Consider the following 14,990-nt stretch of genomic DNA (forward strand, 5'->3'; position numbering starts at 1 on the left):
AATAAGGAAATAAAAATACACCAAAAAAAATTAAAAAAAATATTTTATTTATTTATTTATGAGAGAGAAAGAGACAGATAGAGAGAAAGAGAGAATGGGCATGCCACTGCATACAAACTCCAGATACATGTGCCCCTTTGTGCATCTGGCTTACGTGGGTTCTAGGGAATTGAACCTGGGTCCTTTGGATTCCCAGGCAAATGCCTTAACTGCTAAGCTATTTCCCTAGTCTGAACACAGTATCTTATAAGTAGAATGCTTGCATTCCCTTCACATTCATATGCTGGAATCCTAACTCACAACATAATGGTATTAGGAAGTGAGGACTTGGGCAAGTGATTAGGTGGATGAAATCCTTGATTCATGGGATTAGTGGTTTGATAAAAGAAGCCCCAGGAAGTTCCCTCGGTCCTGTCCTCATCTGTCTTTGAACTAAATGTGTACTTTTACCAGACTCCAAATCTGTCTATGCCTTGCTCTTATACTTCCTAACCTTTAGACTTGTGAAAAGTAAATCACTGTTGTTTATAAGCCACAAAGTCTGTCCTAGTAAATAGATTGTTACCACTTCATTATAATTTATGTTTCAATCATAAAAATATCATCCGCGGGTGTTGTGTGCATGTTTAATGGTCATCGTTCATGAGAATGCATGACACAGCATGCCGAGGCCAGCTGCTAATGCAGGGTGCTTTCTTCAGTCCCTGCACAAGCATCTGGGCCGTGCCATCGAATGACAGTATGAGACAAGGCTTTCTTAGAAAGGGTTGTGACAAGCCAAAAGGATGGAAGAGAAACAAAAACGCTAAAGTGGAATCAAAGCAAGTTCAAATGTGGTCTCAAAGTAATTGTTCCTGATTACTTACTCATAGATGGACAATTTTTCTTTTTCTCACTCCATCTCTGTCAGAGAAGGGAAAGGTTTTGCCTGAACTGAGGTAACAGGGAATGATTCCATCAAAGAGGTAAAATATGACCCTGGCCTTGGGTAGGAAGGGAGGAGAAAAATCATTCAAAATTGGTGTCCTAACCAGAACTTGTTTTATTCTCTGAGGCAGCCATTCTCCTACTCACTTTGTAACTACAGAAGTTGAGGCTTCGAGTGGTTTTGTAACTTTTTCCTTAGGTCTACCCAACAGGTGTTGGATAGGTGCTGCTCTCTTTTACCCACACCCTGCCACAGGCTGGGCACCATGTTCATGTTGTGACCACAGTCCTAGCTAGTGCTAGAACCCTTCCAGATGCTCAGGGCTGAGTGATTCATACCATTTCCAGAAGCGCTCAAGTTTCTCAAAGCAGGTAAGCTGGGAGTGTACGGCCCTCTGTAGTCTTTCTCCTATTGAATGATCCATGCCAGCTAGTGCCCTAATATCAAGGAAAACTGGTTTTGTGGGCTAAGCTGGGGAAAAAGAGTTCCATTTTTTTTGTATTCGACATGTAAATGTACTGGTGTTTCCTGAGTTGGCCTGATTATTTTGATCTATCTTACAAATGTCTGGAAGATTCCTGCTGCATGATCTGAATTTATGGAACTGTAGCCCTTACAGGCTTTAGTACACACCCAGATCACCCACAGGGCTTGTTCAGCACCAAGATATTCTGCCAGCCCCATATGTTCAGATGAGGGTGAACCCCCAATTCTGATTTGGCCAACATGATGTATAAATGTGAGAGCAGGCAGATTGAAAGCTAGTTGGCTATCCCACATGTTTAAAAGAAATCAATAACAGCCGGGCGTGATGGCGCACGCCTTTAATCCCAGCACTTGGGAGGCAGAGGTAGGAGGATCACTGTGAGTTTGAGGCCACCCTGAGACTCCATAGTGAATTCCAGGTCAGCCTGGGCTAGAGTGAAACCTTACCTTGAAAAACCAAAAAAAAAAAAAAAAAAAAAAAAGAAAAAAGAAAAGAAATCAATAACGGATGCCTGGCAAGGGTTAAACTATTATGAACTAGTAAAGAAAGTAGAAATTGGTGGTGAAATTTTTTACCTGTTGAAATTTTACCCTTGTAGGCTATGAACCTACAAAGGCAAGATCACTCCTCTCACCATACATTATGGGAAGGTATGATGACCAGCCAGTAGACTTCATGAAGATACTCTCACCATATATGCTAGAAAATTCTAGCAGCTCCAAAATAACATGTCAAATAAAGCCCCAAACTTTGCATCCTTTTTGAGTAAGAAGGTTCCTCTAGGGGTGGCACTGAACTTTTCAGAGTTAGAAGTGAAAGACATATTGTCTCTGGTCATCAGCAATAGAGTCACTGGGGGCTTACTTTCCCAGAGGTCAGAGAGATGCTGACATTAGGGCCAGTTAATTCACTGAGTTTCCTTGCCCTGATCCTAGTGATAATTCAGGTTTTCGTAGAATGTGGGAGTTGCCTGATGAAATCTTTGAGTTTGGCAGCAAATCTTTTTGGAGCATGACTGTGCAACAAACACTGCTGCAGACACCCTGCTCCACTGAACAGACAAAGTCCTCAGAGCCAACATTCCTGTGGTACAGACAGACAACAAGTAAGTGAAATACTAACAAAGGGCATACCAGTTAGTGAGAATACAGCCCAGTCATCTGGACGAGGAGGCTTGAGGAGAACTAGTCTCTGAGGTAAGAATGATTGTACAGAGGCCTGCCTGGTGAGACACTTGCAACCTGAAGTTGAGAGAATGGTTTCTTAGAGGAGTAATGGGGAATAGTGTAGGAGAATTGACCAGGTAGCGAAGGATGTGATGCCTTTGACTTCTCTTGCAAGCTTCTCCAAGACCCTGTGTTTGAAAATTTTCTTAAAGGCACACTTTACCCATCTACTTACTCCATGGCCAGGGCTTATGAAATCTCCATTTACCCCCTAGAAACATGAGAGAGTATGAGCATGACATATCCTAAGACCCAAAAGAAATAAAACTGAGGAAAGGAGACCTGTGACCAAGATGCTATTTATTGCTACAGTCATCCATCCATCTATCTCAATTAATTGTTGAGTATCAAACACATCTCTGAAGAAAACAGGCAAGATCCCTGACTTGGTGAAGCTTCTGGTCTATCAGATACAAACAGAAAATAAACACACATGTAAAGTGCCAGGTAATAATGGGGAATTGAGCAGGTGGCGAGGGCAAGGGTAGACACAAGTGTCAAGGGTGGAGTTGTGCCTACAGCATCTCTGTAAGGGATAGACAAGGAAGTTCTAATTCTCCTGTAAGAATCAAGATGTGGAGGAGGTGATTGATCCCTAACAGAAGGAAAATTCTAGATACTGAAATGCAGAACTGCGTTATGAAGTCATGACAATGGAATTTGGGTTATGTTCTAAGAGCAGTAAGTGTCCTTTCAACAACCAATACTTGAAAAACCTATGGAAAGAAAGAACACTGGGTGTCCAGGCCTCAGAACTGACTTTGGGTTTCCAGGCAGAGCACAGACTAGAGGGCAACTGCAGGAGTCTGAGATGTAGTGGTAGATGAGCTCTACCCAGAGCCAGAATCTCCCTTGGGAGACGACTGGGGATGAAATGTCAAAGCCCATTTTTACCTGAAGTATGGAGTGGCTAGGAGTCAGGCCTGGGAGTTTTTTATTGAAAATGTGAACTCCTGGTTGTCAATAGTGGAACAATATTGACTCCAAAATGCCTAAAAGTAGTACAAAATGTCTCAAACCACTTAAGGATAGCTCTCAATTGGAGGTGGGATGATTTCCTCAAGAATGCATTACAGAGGGGTACTGATCAATATTTGAGGTCCTGTCCAAAAGCTACATTGCAGAGTAAGTATGCTGTTTTTTCTTGGATGGTAACCTGTTTGGATAAAGTGTGAGGGACAGTGAGTATTTGGGGATTGATTCTTAGTGCTAAACTGGGAGAATGGAGATTGCATAATGAAAGCAGTGATTTAGAAAGGTTGATAAGAGTGGGTATGGAGAGGCATCCACTCATAACTCATCCTTTTTTCCTCCCTTCCTGCAGTGGATTCTCAATGCTCTGAGGTGGCAAGTGGTAGATCATAATTTCAGTATTTCTGTGTTCAAACCATAGTTCTACTACTTACTAGCCATATGACCTTTGTTTAATCTCCCGAAGTCTCCGTTTCCTTATTTGTAATGTAATAATGAGGGCAACTGCCTTAGTCATGGTTGTGATTAGAGATGGTGCCCAGTGCTCAAGCCTGTGCTTGGCACACAAGAAATGGTGGTGCTTCTACTGAGTTGCAATAGATGAGAGGCACTTCAGGCATGGTTACCATGGGTGATAGTTGGCTCTACAGGGTCAGAGATAGTCTTGAGGGCTTGAAAGAACACCATGGCTTTGGATTGGGATTGAACTAAAAAATAATGTGATGCTTTTAAGCACAGAGAATGTGAAACTAGATGCTGTCCTCCAAAGAGTGGAGTTGGAAAGAAAGTATGCAAGTCATGGTTTAGGTTGAATCCGTGATAGTTGCCCCATGCACACAGTCTCTAGGTTTAAGAGTACAGTGGATTTCAGGGTGAGACCTAGGCTAAGCAAACAAGTTTAGTATCCCATGACTGCTATAGTATAATAGTATATAAACTTGGCCAGACAACAGTGATTTTTATGAGAAAAGTCTGAGCATTAATAATCATGGTCAGGGCTTCAGATTCCTACCTGTAACAGGGTCACAATGGCTTACCACTGTGTCTGTGCTCTACCTACAGGGAATGGGGAAATGGAGTTAAGAGAGAACAAACATCTAAAACCTTCAAATCCAGACATGGTCATATGATCACACTTAGCTGCACAGGAGGCTGGGCAATGTAGCCTTTATTCTGAGAATCTGTGTTTCTAGCATGATTCTCTAATTTTGAAAGAGGGAAAGAATTGGTGTTCAGGGCAGCCAGCAGTCTGATCCATGTTGAGTGTTAAATACATGCCTGAGGTTAGGTGAGAGCACAGAGTTCCAACAGAGTTCACTGGGCACAAGGCAGGTTCTGTCATACTTGTGGAGATTCCTAAGGAGTTACCAATTGTGGAAGAGAATGTAGGTGAAGCAGGCTGGTGAAGGCTGTGGAATGATGGTCAGCTATCCCAGATCCTGCAAAGTCTGAATGACTTGGCTCTGGTGAATAGTGACTTAACTGTGAAGTGCCAGGGACAGGGCAGACTCCAGAGGCCATGGGGAAACCAGCAAAAGAAGTGGGTATGAGTCGTGGTGGAATTGGTTAGCAGACAGAAGGACCGCCAAGAGACAGAGCCAGAGTAAGTGAAATTCAGTTCACATGTCTAAAGAGGTTTAAAGATATTAATTTTCCTTTTTTTTAAACTGAAAGCTTTTAAAGCCAAAAAAAAAAAAAAATCCTCAACTGAAAGGAACAGATCCTTTTGGGGAGTTTACTAATGTGCATATAAATTTTTTCTTTGGCAGTCTTTTTGTTAATTCCTCTCTCCTTCAGATAATCTTATCACAATTTAGAATCAGAAATCTTATTTATAGCCATTCTGAAGAGAATTATTTCAAAGGGGGCAGATTCTTTGCCCTTTGTACTTATTTTCTTTTTAAAAGCATATAACTTATCCCTCCTTTTTTCTTAGCAGAGACAGTTAAAATAGTAATTTAAAAACAATGATTGTGAGCTGAAAGCAGGCATAAATCAAAGCAGGAGGAATAAAGTCAGCTGCTTCCTGTGTTGTGGGCTTTTCTCTTTTTCTTGTTTTGGAGGGAAGCTAAGATGGCCAAACTAAATCTTTCCCTCAGGATTAGACAGGAGTTAGCTCAGTTTACACCTCATCCCCATCCTAGGTGCCCACTGAAGTGAGAGCTCAACAGTTGAGGCCAGAGGACCATCCTAGCATGCACAGTTACTAGTTAGTCTTTGCAGGAACCCCTGTGTGGGTGCCACTGTGCACATGGCTTTGTGGTGGGGTTGCCCAACAACCTCAGGGCATACTCAGCTAGCTGTTCTTGAGGAAAGGACTCTTGGTGTTGTCAGATGAGCTTGCCTTTGAAGGCCATCTGACTTGAAGCTTAGCCTGTGATTATTACTATAAAGTTTTGTCCACAGAACAGTGCCTGAGAAGAAGTGCTACCCCAGGGTGCCTGTGACCTTGCCCTGCCCTGCAACCTGACCCCACAGTTCTGTGGCCCCCATTTGTACTGATGTTTACACTGCTCACTTTGCTAGAGTGCCACAGTGTGTGGGGAGTTGGGATTCCCTCAGTGTGGTGGTTTGGTTCAGGTGTCCCCCATAAACTTAGGTGTACTGAAGCTAGGTTCCCAGTAGATGGAGATTTGGGAATTAACACCCCCAGGAGGGAGTGTATTGTTGGGGGCAGGCTTATGAGTGTTATAGCCAGTTTCCCCTTGCCAATGTTTGGCACACTCTTCTGTTGCTGTTGTCCACCTTTTGTTGGCCAGGGGATGAGGGTGATGTCCACCCTCTGCTCATGCCATCATTTCTCCTGCCATTGTGGAGCTTCCCCTTGAGCCTATAAGCCAAAATAAACCTACTTTGCCTACAAGCTGCTCTTAGTTGGGTGATTTCTACCAGCAATGTGAACCGGACTGCAACACTGTGCCTCCATACACACCTGACCTAAGGAAAGAGCATTGCCACAGATGGACCGGACAGTAGAGAGCCCCGTAGAGTTCTTGTCTGGAGACAGACTTCTACTTCGTCACTGTCATAGCATGGCTGGCTCTTCTCAGCAAAACACAGCTCCTTCTGCAGATCCCAGGCATTCACTGATAGCATAGCTCAGTCCTCAGGAAGATGAAGAGAAAAGTGAACATAACAGGGGGGACTGATTAAAACAGCAGTTCCAATTTTTCCCTGGATCCTCAGAACTGGATTTACAGGACAGTGAGTATGAGTGAGTGTAAAGTGGTGGTGTGGTTCTTAGCACAGTCTATTATTTATTATTGAATGGGCCCAGTGTCAGCCCAAATTCCACCTCAGTTATCTTAACTCCTAGTCACTAAGTAATCCTGAGGGCTTCTGTGTCAGTCTTTTATTTATTTTGTGGAGCACTCGTAATGATCCTGATGCCTTGTGGAAAAAGCCCATGGAACCAACTCTGTTGAGAAATGTTTTCAAATGCTTCTAAGTGTTAGAGGGCTGTGCTAAAAAAAAAAAAAAAAAAAAATCTGAGATTGATTAATGAGAACAGAGTAAGAAGTAAATCTCTTCCCCAAATTTTCAGTTCCATTTTTAAAAAGGCAAAATGATTGCTTAGATAGCCTTTGAAAACTTTTTTTAAAAAAATGCCTCTGAAAGTATAATGGAGTTGCAAACACTATTTTGTGGATGTGTTGAGAACATGCAGCATCTTTTTCATTAAGCCTCCTTGTTGGGGTGTGCCACTAGAATCCAGAGGGAGCCCTGGTCCCAGGCTGCTGGTTTCTGCAGCCCTGGCCGGGGCTGGTGTCTGTTAAAGAAGCCCCTGGCTGATGAGCTTGCAGACAGGCCTCCAGCTGTCTTTGAACATACAATGAAAAGTGTGCCTAATATCCACTGTCACCATGCATTCCTTCTGGTGTCTGAGAGCGAAGGACAGGCATGGAGTGCTCTGAGCCTCTCTACTCACCTGCCTATCTGAGCATGTTGAGATTTTATATCACTGCAGGACCCCTCACCGTGGAATGCTCCCTGTCCCCCTACAGTGCCAACAAGATGTATTGTTCATGCTTTCTCCTTAACACACACAATTCAAGACCCCCCCCCCACAATCATCCTGGAGTTTCAGCCTAGTGTGGAGGATATAGGTTTATGATTCCAAACAAGCCTGTCTTCCTCCTCTCATCCTCCCCCAAAAGTGTAGAAGGGTGAGAGCCCCTCTCCAGCTTTATTCTATGTTCTTCCTTACCTATTCCCCCTCAAGCTTCTAATGGTAGAATGGCTGCTGAGAACATGATAACATTTGATTGCATGTCTTCAAAACATACCTACTACATGAGTCTGTCTGTTTGTCCGTCCATTACTCTGGCCATTCATACTTCTAACTTTGTTCTAGTCCCCTGTGACTTGTTTTTACTGATGGGCAGTGCTTACAGCCTTTTATCATGAGGATTTCCATAGTACCTCAGCCCTTGAATAATGTAGTATTTTACCAATTTTTAGTTACTCATTTTCTCATTGACATAGATTATGTTCTGTACTTGTATTTTCTTCCCTCTTCTTTCCCAAATTCCAATCTAGCATACAAACAAGCAAACAGTATGCCAGTTAACAACCTTGCCTCCTGTGTGAATCCCCCAGCTGTTGAACATCCACCCTTAGGTAAACTTTCCTTTACGGTTTTGGTCCAAGAGCGCTGGGGCTTCCAGGAAAGGAGCAGCAGCAATGGCAGGTGAATGAATGCTCACATCACCCAGGACATATTCTTTGCTTCAATTCATATTCTGACTCCCAAGAGAGACAAAAATGTTTTCAGAAAGAATTGGCATTTCTTTCAGGATAACCCCAAATGTCATAGTGCTCACAATTTGGCATTTGATTCTTGAATGTATGAGTGGTAGGGGTCTGTGAAGCTTTCCCCTCTTTATGGCTTTCTGCTCCACCTGAATCCACTGCATGTGGGTTTCATTCTCAGGGTTGCAAAATGGCTACAGGGCTTCATCCATCATCCCACCTTTCCAAGCAGGAAAAAATAGAATGGTAAGGGACAAATAAGACATGTCTTCATTCTCTGCCTGCCAATTTAGGAGCTTATATGGAATTCCATGTAATGCTTCCTTTTATATCTCAGTGGCCAGAATTTGGTCACAGGCCTGATTGAGTTGTGCCCCTTGCCAATGCCAGCTTGAATAAAAGAAGACTTGATACAGAGTAGCCAACTAGTGGTCTGTTTGTCTCATGTGGTTTGAGCCATATTTTGGATTTCTCATGTCACTAAGAGCTCATACAACAGAACAATACTTGCTGCTCAGAACAGAGATGTGAAGTGACTTAAGTTTATGTGTTTACCTCCTCCTCATCTGAGTTTTGGCCTCCTTTCTTCTAAAGATCTTTTTATGAACTGTTGTTTCCTGAGTGAACAGGGGCCCCAGCATGGCACTTGGCCAGAGGCAGAAGCATATTGTACCTTGTGATCAAGGTCAATTTTTCCCAGCCTTTCCTTCAAAACTTACCTCCTCCAAATGCATTTTGCTATGCACAGTTAGGCACTGAGCACAGGTAGGCTTTCACAATCAATCTGAGCAAAGGAGCCAGAATTGCTAGCTTACTTCCTCTCCAGTTCTCATGTCCTCTAGACCCTTCCAGGAGCTCTCCTTCAGCTGTGCTGAATCCCTTTTCTTGAATTCACTGTGTAGCCCCTTCTGCCTGGAATGTTCTTATCCCCCTGCCTTCTCTGCTGACCTTTCCTCAGCATAGCAAATGACATTTTAGGTGACCCAGCCAAGCATCACATCAGTTTGCACAAGAAGATTTTCCTAATGTCATAGCATTACTATCCTCTCCTCTAAGGCCACAAAATCCCAGGAGTTCAGTACTTGATAACATTCATTACACTGGGTCATCAGCGGTAATGTATGAGCTTGTCTTTACCCACTAGACCCTGGGCGCTTTTAAGGCAGAATAGTAAGTCCCCCACCCCAGGTTCTCCTACCCACAGGAAAACTTGCCCATTCCTTTGTTGAATGTATGAAGGACAGCTTCAGTGATTGGATCCCCAGGGGTCTTAGAAAGCGTTTCCCTAGTGGGGAGAATTTTTTAGAGGATGATGACTTTTGCTCCAGTCACACTGTGATGAAGGTGTTACCTTACTTCACCTGTGTGTAGAGCATGCATAGATCCTCTTCATAGCAGCCTCGTGGGGTCATGACTGTCAAGGGAGAAGGTCCTAGTCTGCAGCTGAAGGGATCTGCCAGACACTGCCAGCTACTGGAGTAGAATGCTGTGCTTTCTATAATAGTTTATTTTTGATAGGTATAGATCTTTGGCAGTAATCCTACTTGAGTCTTGGAGCTCTGTGAAATAGAAAGATGAGCCGGAGACCTCAAGTTTCATTTGTTGTTGAAGTTTGACCAGACACTTGGTGTAAGTGTGTGTCATGCATGACTTTGCTTAAGTAATTAACATTCCTGTCAAGGCTCTGCAGAGTCCTGTGCTACAGAGTCCCTCCAAAGGCTAGTTTAAACCTTTGAACTCCTAGTCTTTCCATTCCAGTGCCAATTGCTGATATGCTTTAAGTTTCATTTTAATAAAAAAAAAAACACAAAAAGCATCTGATTTTCTAGGAGAAATGTTTATTATTAAGGGAACCAACCTTGGAAAGTAAGGTGATATGCATAAGTGACATTTGAGAACATTTGGGGAAAAAACATCTAAAAATACTTGTCAAGTTCGGAAAGGGAAAAATGAATGTGAATATGACAGCAATATTCAAATATTTGGGAGACTGGTGTGAGGTTAAGCAAGATGGTGATCCAGAGGACTGAATGCCTATTACTTCCTTTCTTTCTTCCTCTCTTTTTTGTTAACTTTCTGCTTCTTCCTTTCTTTACTCCATTTCCTTTAATCCCAGCAGTTGGGAGGTAGAGGTAGGAGGATTGCTATCAGTTTGAGGCCAACCTGGGACTATATAGTCAATTCTGGGCCAGCCTGGACTAGAGTGAGGCCCTACCTTGAAAACCAAAGACAAAAAAAAGAAGTTCTATGTGAGACGGAAATGGATCCAGCATGTAAACAGGTGTTCTCTTGAGTAATTAAACAAATAAATGTTATTACAATGTCTTAAGTAGTGGGAATACAGAGATGGAAGGCAATCTAGAAGGGACAAGTGACATGCAGGTCGCTGCACAGTGCATCGTGGAGATGAGATTATAGATGTGTGTGTGTGGTAGTGGTTTAGAAAAGCCTTCCTGGAGTTGATGGTCATTTAGCTTCATCTGAAATGATGACTAATGCCTATTAGTCAGACAAGAAAGTGGGGAATTACATGGGAAGGACCAAGTGTGAGGGAGAGTCTGGAAACAACCCCAGACTGTCTATGCTCTGCCTATGGAGAACCCTTGATGGGTGTGATAAGAGGTGATGCTGTGAGAGGTCAGTAGGGACTGTGAAATATGTAGCAAGTTAATGGAAGTAGGCCTTTTCTGGATAGATTAGTCTCTTGAGTAGATTTTAAACAGGAGGGTGACTTTGGTAGCTGCATGACTTTGGTAGCTCAAACAAAAGAAAAAACAACCAAAACATGACATCACAGTCTAAATTGAACAAATTTATGCCACCAATTCTTCATCATATATTATGAAATCTTGCTGGAGGTCTAGGGCTGTACCAAGAGTGGGGACAGACACTTGCCTTCTCAAGATAAAGCAATGGAAGGACTCTTTCCACCAGCATCTTTCATAGTTGTTTTCAGGTCCTATGAGAACTAGGAATGCTTGGAGAGATTGACTGTCTTGTACAGCTGTCCTCAATTCAGTATATAATCCTTTGGTCTTTACTTTCTGGGTCTTGACATCCAGGTTTGGTAAGATCAGTTGCATATTAGGAACGGTGCCTTTTCAGAGACTATTGGATTTCCGATTAGTTGACAGTTTAGCAAATTGATCTTGAAGATAGCCTTGAAGTGAATCTGGGAGGCAGTGGTAAAAGCCAAATATGTTACAGGAGCTTCAAAGTCAGACTTGCATTCTAATTCTGTACCCTGCTCCTACATCATCCTCCTGTGGGTGAGTCACCAAGCCTCCTGAAGCCTCTTTAAAATGTGGGTGTGACTAACTCTGGTTGTTATGAGGGTTAGATCCTGGTTGGAGCTTGAGTACTGTGCCTGACATCACATGCTGTATACTTGTCACTCATGAACCCTTACCCCTCTGATCTTCATGCTCTGTATGCAGTGTCAGATGTGGTTAAGGCTATTCAGGTCTTTTGGAAGTCATCAAACAGGCAGGCAAGCAAGCATAAAATGCACAGCAAATGGAGACACTGCTTCACTGACTTAGTTTCCCAGAACTGTCAGCTGGAACCCTCCTCATGGAACATCAGCTGGGCATGTCCACCCTGTGCCCCAGGTCTGTGCATGTAGGTCTCCCAGATGGCAGAGCACACCAGCTCAGCCTGTTGACTTAATCACCACTATGACTTTACTGATTAGTCTGTCCTATGCTGAAGCTTCAACTTTTACACAGGGAGAAGCAGATGTCAAGGTCTATGTAGTCCTTGCTAGGCATTTGGTATGGGAAATCTTCACAAAGTCACCTGGTCTGAGGTGAGTTTTTAGATGGGTAGAAAATAAGAACAGGCTGAATGACTCTTAAAATGCCATGTCCACATCCTGTGCCTCAGTTCTGGCTTGTGCGTGAAAGTGACAGTTGGTCTCTTATCTCATCTAAGCAACCCTAACTTAGAACCTTTAGGGGTTTTTGTTATTGTTGTTGTCATTTTCTAATAAGTTAGTTTTTCTGTTTGTATGGCTGATTCTGTAAATATCCCATTTGAGAAATAAAATAGCAGTTTAAGTTAACCAATTTTTAAAATCTCCATTTCTTACATTATTATTTTTAATTTTTTGAGGCAGGGTCTCACTCTAGCCCAGGTGACCTGGAACTTAACTCTGTAGCCCCAGACTGGCCTCAAACTCATGGTGAGCCTCCTACTGCAGCCTTCAGAATGCTGGGATTAAAGGTGTGTACCACTACTGATGGTTTTAATTCCATTTATTTTTTAAAATATTTTTTAAATTGTTTTGTTTATTTTGAGGGAGGGAGGGAGGGAGGGAGGGAGGGAAGGAGGGAGAGAGAGAGAGAGAGAGAGAGAGAGAGAGAGAGAGAGAGAGAGAGAGAGAGAGAGAGAGAGAGAATGGGCACACAAAGGCCTCCAGCTGCTGCAAATGAACCATGCCACCTTGTGTATCTGGCTTACGTGGGTCCTGGGGAACCGAGCCTCGAACTGGAGTCCTTAGGATTTGCAAGCATGTGCTTAACTGCTAAGCCATCTTCCCAGGCCTAAATTCCATTTCTTGATGTTACATATGATGAGGCTTATCTTCTTATTCATTCACTAGAAAATGATCATCCATTGACATAGTGAGTCTGAAGAATTCTAACTTAGGTCAGTTCCCTGGGCCAGATGTTATTGCCCTCCTGGGAGGCCTTCACATCTGTTTTATAATGGCATTTATTCTCCCCACTTTATGTTGTTACAGTCTCCTTGCATTAGATGGTACTTCAGTGACTGGATTCTGTAAGCTTTGAGATGTAGTTACTTGACTCCATCAGGTCTTAGATTTTCTAAAATTAGATCCCATGGAGATGTGCTACAATTTAGGAGAGGATCTACCGAAATAAGTTGCTCTAGGTTGAAGGCTTAGAATGTTGGCTTAGCATACAATAAACCTTCATTAAGTGCCAGCCACCGCAGTGGTGGTGGTCATTTCCCCAGAAGTTTATAAGGCCTGGTAGATGGGCGATTTAATACAGTGACCAAGTGTGTATGAAATACAATTTAATAAAGTATAAGACATTTCTATCCTTCTTGACAAATGATGTCATAAGATCCAAGGTTGAAAAATAAATTCCAGCTTAAGATGGAAGGTGGAATTATTCATGATGACATCTTATAGAAACAGCTTAATATAGTTCCTTTGTAATTCCTCCTTTTCGTTCTCCTCCATTCCCCACAGCCACCATCAACCTTGGATTTACTCTCTACTTCCAGTACATGATGTGGTACTCAGCATGTGGAGGATTTTCAGGTACCATTGATCTGACCTAAAGTGACCTGCCACTCCTAACTCTACCATTTATCTTTTGTTGTGCTTTATCAGTAAAATCAGTGATAAAATCATTTTTTTTTTTCTCTCTCTGAGCTCAGGTCTTTCTATCATACCTAGGAGGTGTGATAGACAGTAGGATCTTGTGAGTCACTCTGGGTTCTCACACTTTACAATCCCCCAGCAGCAGGGTATCTATAGATTGGTGGTGTGCTATGACAGTTTGTTCACCCATGTTCATTTAGTGCTCAGTTATAGATTTCTAAAAGTTCTTTTACCCTGGAAAATGAATTGGGCAGAAATTTGTTTACGAAGTTGCTTTTAGGACTGAAGTGTAAATTCCCACCATGTTCTATACTCTTCAAGACCTTGAGAAATCAGTCAAGAAATATCTGTGTCTATCTTCATATGTATTATTGTGCATAGTTCAGCATCTGTTTACAATTTATAGGTGGATGGCAAGAAGTTTACTAGAAGTTAAAGAAGTTATATCTGACCTAATTTATTTTTTGGGTTTGAGGCTTAAGGCATATAGCCTAAGCTGACCCTACCTGGCCCCTAGTCATGCACTTTTAGAATCTGTTCTGTGGGAATATTCAAGAATGTAGATAACAATTTGTGGATAAGTTCTTTTTTTTTTTTTTTTTTTACTTAAGAACTTTAATACATGAAGATAGTGTAATTTGATCCTATTCCTATCCATTATTCTCTTTTGACTGTTCTCCTCATCCCCATTTCACGAAGTACTCCAGGTCACCCTTCCTCTGTTTCGTCTCCTATCTCATTCCTTTTGTCCTCCTCTATCCTCCATGTGAACATGCTGATGCACTCAGAACAATGCAGGTCTTGGGTGGGGGTGGGAATCAGTGACCACTGTGGAGTCATGAATGCATCAGTCAGTTCATGTCATGAGAACAGTGCCCCAAAGTATTCCTTCCCACCCTCCTGGCTCTTACATTCTCTCTCCCTGTCCCCTGCAGTGCTCCCTGAGCCTTGGAGGGTACATGATAGATATCTCATTGGGCAGAAGTACCTTGTCAGGATAGATAAAGAGATAGAGAGAAGAGAGAAAGACAGAGAAAATAGGTGCACCAGGGCCTCCAAACAAACTCTAGATGCAGGTGCCACTTTGTGCGTCTGACTTATGTGGGTACTGAGGAATCAAACCCAGGCCGCTAGGCTTTGCAGGCAAGTGCCTTAACCACTAAGCCATCTCTCCAGCCCCTAGATACAGTTTTGAATGGTATGCTTATTTATAGTACCAAACATTGGATACAGAACAAATGCAATCTCAGCTCTTTAGAAAAGCAAATA

The 14,990-nt window shown here is 42.6% G+C and overlaps 1 protein-coding gene and 1 pseudogene across 1 annotated transcript in view; both read left to right on the forward strand.

The window, feature by feature from the left end:
- The window catches only part of Ror1 (receptor tyrosine kinase like orphan receptor 1), a 401,244-nt gene that overhangs the window by 182,672 nt on the left and 203,582 nt on the right, over positions 1 to 14,990 (forward strand). The window lies entirely within an intron of this gene.
- The window catches only part of LOC123460922, a 42,793-nt pseudogene continuing 30,175 nt past the window's right edge, over positions 2,373 to 14,990 (forward strand).

Source organism: Jaculus jaculus, chromosome 5 (assembly GCF_020740685.1).
Source record: "Jaculus jaculus isolate mJacJac1 chromosome 5, mJacJac1.mat.Y.cur, whole genome shotgun sequence".
NCBI classification, from domain to species: Eukaryota; Metazoa; Chordata; class Mammalia; order Rodentia; family Dipodidae; genus Jaculus; species Jaculus jaculus.